Source organism: Salvelinus alpinus, chromosome 27 (genome assembly GCF_045679555.1).
Source record: "Salvelinus alpinus chromosome 27, SLU_Salpinus.1, whole genome shotgun sequence".
NCBI classification, from domain to species: domain Eukaryota; kingdom Metazoa; phylum Chordata; class Actinopteri; order Salmoniformes; family Salmonidae; genus Salvelinus; species Salvelinus alpinus.
Genome location: NC_092112.1, coordinates 6,784,944 through 6,793,986, shown reverse-complemented (window position 1 = coordinate 6,793,986; position 9,043 = coordinate 6,784,944).

Here is a 9,043-nt window from a genome sequence, read left to right as displayed (position 1 = left end):
GGTGGTGGGGGAGCAGGGTGGTGGGGGAGCAGGGTGGTGGGGGAGCAGGGTGGTGGGGGGCAGGGTGGTGGGGGAGCAGGGTGGTGGGGGAGCAGGGTGGGGGGAGCAGGGTGGTGGGGGAGCAGGCTGGTGGGGGAGCAGGGTGGTGGGCGGCAGGGTGGTGGGGGAGCAGGATGGTGGGGGAGCAGGGTGGTGGGGGAGCAGGGTGGTGGGGGAGCAGGGTGGGGGGGAGCAGGGTGGTGGGGGAGCAGGGTGGTGGGGGGCAGGGTGGTGGGGGAGCAGGGTGGTGGGGAAGCAGGGTGGTGGGGGAGCAGGGTGGTGGGGGAGCAGGTTGGTGGGGGAGCAGGTTGGTGGGGAGCAGGGTGGTGGGGGAGCAGGGTGGTGGGGAGCAGGGGGGGGGAGTAGGGTGGTGGGGGAGCAGGGTGGTGGGGGAGCAGGGTGGTGGGGGAGCAGTGTGGTGGGGGAGCAGGGTGGTGGGGAGCAAGGATGGTGGGGGAGCAGTGGGGTGGGGGAGCAGGGTGGTGGGGGAGCAGGGTGGTGGGGGGCAGGGTGGTGGGGGAGCAGGGTGGTGGGGGAGCAGGGTGGTGGGGGAGCAGGGTGGTGGGGGAGCAGGGTGGTGGGGGAGCAGGGTGGTGGGGGAGCAGGGTGGTGGGGGAGCAGGGTGGTGGGGGAGCAGAAGGGTGGGGGAGCAGGGTGGTGGGGGAGCAGGGTGGTGGGGGAGCAGGGTGAGTGGGGGAGCAGGGTGGTGGGGGAGCAGGGTGGTGGGGGAGCAGGGTGGTGGGGGAGCAGGGTGGGGGGGAGCAGGGTGGTGGGGGAGCAGGCTGGTGGGGGAGCAGGGTGGTGGGGGGCAGGGTGGTGGGGGAGCAGGGTGGTGGGGGAGCAGGGTGGTGGGGGAGCAGGGTGGTGGGGGAGCAGGGGGGTGGGGGAGCAGGGTGGGGGGGAGCAGGGTGGTGGGGGAGCAGGGTGGTGGGGGAGCAGGGTGGTGGGGAAGAGGGTGGTGGGGGAGCAGGGTGGTGGGGGAGCAGGTTGGTGGGGGAGCAGGGTGGTGGGGAGCAGGGTGGTGGGGGAGCAGGGTGGTGGGGAGCAGGGGGGGGGAGTAGGGTGGTGGGGGAGCAGGGTGGTGGGGGAGCAGGGTGGTGGGGGAGCAGGGTGGTGGGGAGCAGGGTGGGGGGGAGCAGGATGGTGGGGGAGCAGTGGGGTGGGGGAGCAGGGTGGTGGGGAGCAAGGTGGTGGGGGAGCAGCGTGGTGGGGGAGTAGGGTGGTGGGGGGCAGGGTGGTGGGGAGCAGGGTGGTGGGGAGCAGGGGGGTGGGGGGCAGGGTGGTGGGGGAGTAGGGTGGTGGGGGAGCAGGGTGGTGGGGGAGCAGGGTGGTGGGGGAGCAGGGTGGTGGGGAGCAGGGTAGTAGGAAGCAGGGTGGTGGGGGAGCAGGGTGGTGGGGGAGCAGGGGGGTGGGGAGCAGGGTGGTGGGGGAGCAGGGTGGTGGGGGAGCAGGTGGTGGGGAGCAGGGTGGTGGGGAGCAGGGTGGTGGGGAGCAGGGTGGTGGGGAGCAGGGTGGGGGGGAGCAGGGTGGTGGGGGAGCAGGGTGGTGGGGGAGCAGGGTGGTGGGGGAGCAGGGTGGTGGGGGAGCAGGGTGGTGGGGGAGCAGGGTGGTGGGGGAGCAGGGTGGTGGGGGAGCAGGGTGGTGGGGGAGCAGGGTGGTGGGGGAGCAGGGTGGTGGGGAAGCAGGGTGGTGGGGGAGCAGGGTGGTGGGGGAGCAGGGTGGTGGGGGAGCAGGGTGGTGGGGGAGCAGGGTGGTGGGGGAGCAGGGTGGTGGGGAGCAGGGTGGTGGGGGAGCAGGGTGGTGGGGGAGCAGGGGGGTGGGGGAGCAGGGTGGTGGGGGAGCAGGGTGGTGGGGGAGCAGGGTGGTGGGGGAGCAGGGTGGTGGGGGGCAGGGTGGTGGGGGAGCAGGGTGGTGGGGGAGCAGGGTGGTGGGGGAGCAGGGTGGTGGGGGAGCAGGGTGGTGGGGGAGCAGGGTGGTGGGGAGCAGGGTGGTGGGGGAGCAGGGTGGTAGGGGAGCAGAGGGGTGGGGAGCAGGGTGGGGGGGGAGCAGGGTGGTGGGGGAGCAGGGTGGTGGGGGAGCAGGGTGGTGGGGAGCAGGAAGGGGGGGAGCAGGGTGGTGGGGGAGCAGGGTGGTGGGGGAGCAGGGTGGTGGGGAGCAGGGTGGTGGGGGAGCAGGGTGGTGGGGGTGCAGGGTGGTGGGGAGCAGGGTGGTGGGGGAGCAGGGTGGTGGGGGAGCAGGGTGGTGGAGCAGGGTGGTGGGGGAGCAGGGTGGTGGAGCAGGGTGGTGGGGGAGCAGTATGGTGGGGAGCAGGGTGGTGGGGGAGCAGGGTGGTGGGGGAGCAGGGTGGTGGGGGAGCAGGGTGGTGGGGAGCAGGGTGGTGGGGGAGCAGGGTGGGGGGGAGCAGGGTGGTGGGGGGCAGGGTGGTGGGGGAGCAGGTTGGTGGGGGAGCAGGGTGGTGGGGAGCAGGGTGGTGGGGGAGCAGGGTGGTGGGGAGCAGGGTGGTGGGGGAGCAGGGTGGTGGGGGAGCAGGGTGGTGGGGGAGCAGGATGGTGGGGAGCAGGGTGGGGGGGAGCAGGGTGGTGGGGAGCAGGGTGGTGGGGGAAGAAATAAGCAGGAAATCCGGGAATCCTCCAAATTAGATTTCTGGAAAACTAGTGAATTTTGGTAAATGTTCCAGATTTTTGCAGCCCTGGCCTTCACATAGCAAACAGAACCTACTAAACAAGGTTATACAGTACATAGATAGCACCAGGACAGACATGATATCAAGGTTTTATCTGTTCAAACAGACAGAAGATAGAATCTAGTGTTTAGTAACATCACCTCAGACCAGAGACTCAATAGTGACATTCACACAGCCTCAGAATAAGGAAGTAGGCCCTGTCCGAGCCAGAACGGTCCATAGACGCTCAGACCTGAGAGATGGCGGCTCTTGGCTGCATTGTTGTTGAAGTGTTTTTGACAGAGTTGTGTGACCAGTGTACCGTGAGTGATTCACACACACACACACACACACACACACACACACACACACACACACACACACACACACACACACACACACACACACACACACACACACACACACACACACACACACACACACACACACACACACACACACAGACACACACACACCACTTAGTACACAGGGACAGGGCCAACACACACACACACACAGACACACACACACACACACAATTTAGTCCACAGGGACAACACACACAGACACACACAACCCACTTAGTACACAGGGACAGGGCCAACACACACACACACACAGACACACACACACACACACAACTTAGTCCACAGGGACAACACACACAGACACACACAACCCACTTAGTACACAGGGACAGGGCCAACACACACACCACTTAGTGGACACACCAAGGGACCATCAGGAGCTGGGCCAAAACGTTTACTGGCTCTGATCAATACTTTACTATTACTGAGGAGGAACAATAACACACACGAACATTAAATATTCACACACATTATATACACACACACATTATATACACACACACACACACACACACACTCACACATTACATATTCACACACACACACATTATATACACACACACACACACACACATTATATATACACACACACACACACACACACACACACACACAAACATTAAATATTCACACATATTATATACACAAACACACATTATACACACACACACACACACACACACACACACACACACACACACACACACACACACACAAACGGGCAGATGGACACACGTGCAAGTACCCAGACTTACATATAAACACACAAACTATATTCACTATATTCAGTCATCAGTCCAGATCACCATATTCAGTCATCAGTCCAGATCACTATATTCAGTCATCAGTCCAGATCACTATATTCAGTCATCAGTCCAGATCACTATATTCAGTCATCAGTCCAGATCACTATATTCAGTCATCAGTCCAGATCAATATATTCAGTCATCAGTCCACATCACTATATTCAGTCATCAGTCCACATCACTATATTCAGTCATCAGTCCAGATCACTATATTCAGTCATCAGTCCAGATCACTATATTCAGTCATCAGTCCAGATCACTATATTCAGTCATCAGTCCAGATCACTATATTCAGTCATCAGTCCAGATCACTATATTCAGTCATCAGTCCAGATCACTATATTCAGTCATCAGTCCAGATCACTATATTCAGTCATCAGTCCAGATCACTATATCAATAAGTATTCAACCCCTTTGTTATGGCAAGCCTAAATAACTTGGGAAGAAAACATTTGCCTACCAAGTCCCATAATAAGTTGCCTGGACTCACTCTGTGTTCACTCTGAATGACTACCTCATCTCTGTACCCCACACATACAATTATATGTAAAGTCCCTCAGTTGAGCAATGAATTAGCAAATAGATTCAACCACAACGACCAGGGAGGTTTCCCAATGCCTCACAAAGAAATTGGTAGATGGGTAAAAAAAAAAAAACAGACATTGAATATTCCTTGAGAATGGAGAAGTTATTAATTACACTGTGGATGGTGTATCAATACACCCAGTCACTACAAAGGTACAGGTGTCCTACCTAACTCAGTTGCCGGAGAGGAAGGAAACCTCTCAGGGATTTCACCATGAAGCCAATGGTGACTTTAAAACAGTTACAGAGGTTAATGATAGGAGAAAACTGAGGATGGATCAACAACATTGTAGTTACTCCACAATACTAACCTAATTTACAGACTGAAATGAGGGAAGCCTGTACAGAACAAAACTATTCCAAAACATGCATCCTGTTTGCAAGAAGGCACTAAACTAAAACAGCAAATAATGTGGCAAAGCAATTAACTTTTTATCCTGAATACCAAGTGCTTTGTTTGTGGCAAATCCAACAAAACACATTACTGAGTAGCACTCTCCATATTTTAAAGCATAGTGGTGGCTGCATCATGATCTGGGTCTGGTTATAATTGTTTACAGACTGGGGAGTTTTTCAGGATAAAAAAGAAACAGAATAGAGCTAAGCACAGGCAAAATCCTAGAGGAAAACCTGGTTCAGTCTGCTTTCCAACCGACACTGGGCGATGAATTCACCTTTCAGCATGACAATAATCTAAAACACAAGGCCATATCAACACTGAAGTTGCTTATTGTGACGTTCCTCCGACTCTGTCTGCTGGGATCTTCTGTTTGGTTGTCTGCTTGTTGCAGGAGGCTAGGAGGATCTTCAGTTTGGTTGTCTGCTTGTTGCAGGAGGCTAGGAGGATCTTCTGTTTGGTTGTCTGCTTGTTGCAGGAGGCTAGGAGGATCTTCAGTTTGGTTGTCTGCTTGTTGCAGGAGGCTAGGAGGATCTTCTGTTTGGTTGTCTGCTTGTTGCAGGAGGCTAGGAGGATCTTCTGTTTGGTTGTCTGCTTGTTGCAGGAGGCTAGGAGGATCTTCTGTTTGGTTGTCTGCTTGTTGCAGGAGGCTAGGAGGATCTTCAGTTTGGTTGTCTGCTTGTTGCAGGAGGCTAGGAGGATCTTCAGTTTGGTTGTCTGCTTGTTGCAGGAGGCTAGGAGGATCTTCTGTTTGGTTGTCTGCTTGTTGCAGGAGGCTAGGAGGATCTTCAGTTGATGTGACACACCTGGACAGGCTTGGCCTGCAGGCTATAAAGGGTGGCCACATCAGTCAACACTCTCTCTCTCTTCCCTGACTGGCAGGTTGGCTTCCTCCACCTTTTGGTTGTTGGTCTGTTTTCACCAGACAAAACTCTCTTCCCTGACTGGCAGGCTGGCTTCCTCCACCTTTTGATGGGCTGGTTGTTTTCACCAGACAAGTCTCTCCTCTCATCCACATACTACTGATCCTACAGACGTCCACAGCTTATGTTATATTTTTTGTATTTATTATTATTTAGTTTATTAAATGTATTCCTTGTTACATTTGAGTCATGTGTGGTCTGAATTTTTTGTTACGAACTTTAAGCCAGGTCGTAACACAGTGGGGGCTCGTCAAATTTGTGATTTTGCTTATATGGTAGTTTTTGTAGGATGTTATTTGTAAATTTGGCACATTTGTTTTATTTGATTGGCATTTGGTTTGGACTCCCTGTTTTGTGCATAGTCAGCTTTGGGGCACTATGTAGGGGAGGTCATTGGAATCGACTGTGCTACAGTGAGAATGCAATGAGGTACTATTTGTTTGGCAGTATTTGTTTAAGACAAAGTTTGAGAGTGTCACGCATTATTTTTATTCTGGATATTTTTGTAAGAAGCAGGTTTGGTGGGTGCTGGAAGGAAGCAGCATTTCTCCCCTGTGTGTTGGTCTGTGTTGTTCTCTCTCTAGTGTGGTGGAGACCATGGGTCCTCAGGGAGAACAGGGGTCTGACTCCTCAGGGAGAACAGTGGTCTGACTCCTCAGGGAGAACAGGGATCTGACTCCTCAGGGAGAACAGGGGTCTGAGTCCTCAGGGAGAACAGGGGTCTGACTCCTCAGGGAGAACAGGGGATTCTGACTCCTCAGGGAGAACAGGGGTCCTGACTGCCTCAGGGGGCAGCAGACAGTGGTCTGGCTCCTCAGGGAGAACAGGGGTCTGAGTCCTCAGGGAGAACAGGGGTCTGACTCCTCAGGGAGAACAGGGGTCTGACTCCTCAGGGAGAACAGTGGTCTGACTCCTCAGGGAGAACAGGGGTCTGACTCCTCAGGGAGAACAGGGGTATAACTCCTCAGGGAGAACAGGGGTCCGACTCCTCAGGGAGAACAGGGGTCTGAGTCCTCAGGGAGAACAGGGGTCTGACTCCTCAGGAGATGGGAGAACAGGGGTCTGACTCCTCAGGGAGAACAGGGGTCTGACTCCTCAGGGAGAACAGTGGTTTGCTGAGTAACCAGAAGGTGGTTGCGCCCCAGCCCAGGACCTGTACACCGACTAACTGGATACCCAGTAAGTGATCAATACCCTCAACTGGTAGATGAGGACGTACACCAATACAAACCTTTAACAAGATCTGAGTCAAGTTGCAATGAATGCACACGAACAGGAGAAAGGATCCACCCACGCATGAGTATAGAATCACCTGTATCTGACTAAGAAGAGAATGACAATACGTATTCACAAACCAATGATTCTACAGAGCCTGTGTCTGGAAACATTTCACTGACGCTTTCTCTTCCCATCCTACCAGGGAGATATAACCCTCAAATATATGCAGCTTAGTCAGAAGCACTGGCTTTTCCAAAACGATCTGCATGCTTCTCAAGTTGAGATATAGTACTTGGAGTAAGTGACATAGCTATGCCAGAAAACTGTACTTTTAAATTGCCAGCAGAATTTTTGTGCTTTATTAAGGAAAGAACATTCATTTTCCCAGTGTCCCTCATCTTGACAGTAGTTAACTCTGATTAGATCATTTCTACCTGATACGCCACGATCAACCTGAGGAAAACATCTGCTCTGAACCTTGAAAGCTTTCGGGGAGAAGTACTCTTTACGGGTAGTTTCAGTATGACGACCAGGATCCAACAAAACTTTAATGGATCAAGACATCCTCATCTGATAGGACTGCTGTCTCGCTAGGAGTTGTGCATTGTGCTCACTAATATAAGTTGAACACGCTCTGGTACTGAATTCTTAAACTACTCAAGTACCACCAGATTAGACAATTCCTCTACCTCTGAGACAGAGCACCAATGATTAAACTGAGACTAAATTACGTGAAATCCTACATGGATTTGTTTGTCACCTCTTTTCCAATTCCGTAAACGCTGCCTATATGCCTCTGGGACCAACTTGTAGGCTTTTAACACTGCCATTTACACTGTTTCATAGACCGACTTAATGCTGAATAGGCCTCTTGATGCTCGTTGGATGTGGCAGGGCTTGCAAACTTTTACAGATTAGAAAGGGAAGCACAGCCGCGAGCTGCACAGTGACATGAGCCTACCAGATGAGCTAAATTACCGCGTTAGCTGCTCCTCGTTACGAGGCAAGCAAAACTGAAGCATGCATGAGAGCATCAGCTGTTCTGGGCGACTGTGTGATCATAATCTCACAGGCCGACTCTCTTCTCTGTATACATCAATGATGTTGCTCTTGCTGCTGGTGATTCTTTGTCCACTTCTACGCAGACGACACCATTCTGTATACTTCTGGCCCTTCTTTGGACACTGTGTTAACTACCCTCCAGACGAGCTTCAATGCCATACAACTCTCCTTCCGTGGCCTCCAACTGCTCTTAAATGCAAGTAAAACTAAATGCATGCTCTTCAACCGATCGCTGCCCACACCTGCCCGCCGGACTTAGAATATGTGGACAACTACAAATACCTAGGTGTCTGGTTAGACTGTAAACTTTCCTTCCAGACTGACATTAAGCATCTCCAATCCAAAATTAAATCTAGAATTGGCTTCCTATTTCGCAACAAAGCGTCTTTCACACATGCTGCCAAACATACCCTCGTAAAACTGACTATCCTACCGATCCTTGACTTTGGCGATGTCATTTACAAAATAGCCTCCAACACTCTACTCAACAAATTGGATGCAGTCTATCACAGTGCCATCCGTTTTGTCACCAAAGCCCCATATACTACCCAACACTGCGACCTGTATGCTCTCGTTGGCTGGCCCTCACTTCATGTTCGTCGCCAAACCTGGCTCCAGGTCATCTATAAGTCTTTGCTAGGTAAAGCCCCACCTTATCTCAGCTCACTGGTCACCATAGCAGCACCCACCCGTAGCACGCGCTCCAGCAGGTATATTTCACTGGTCACCCCCAAAGCTAATTCCGCCTTCGGCCGCCTTTCCTTCCAGTTCTCTGCTGCCAAAAATTACTGAAGTTGGAGACTCATATCTCTCTCACTAGCTTAAAGCACCAGCTGTCAGAGCAGCTCACAGATCACTGTACATGTACATAGCCTATCTGTAAATAGCCCATCCAACTACCTCATCCCCATACTGTTATTTATTTTATTTATTTTGGACCTTTGCACCCCAGTTTCTCTACTTGCACACTCATCTTCTGCACA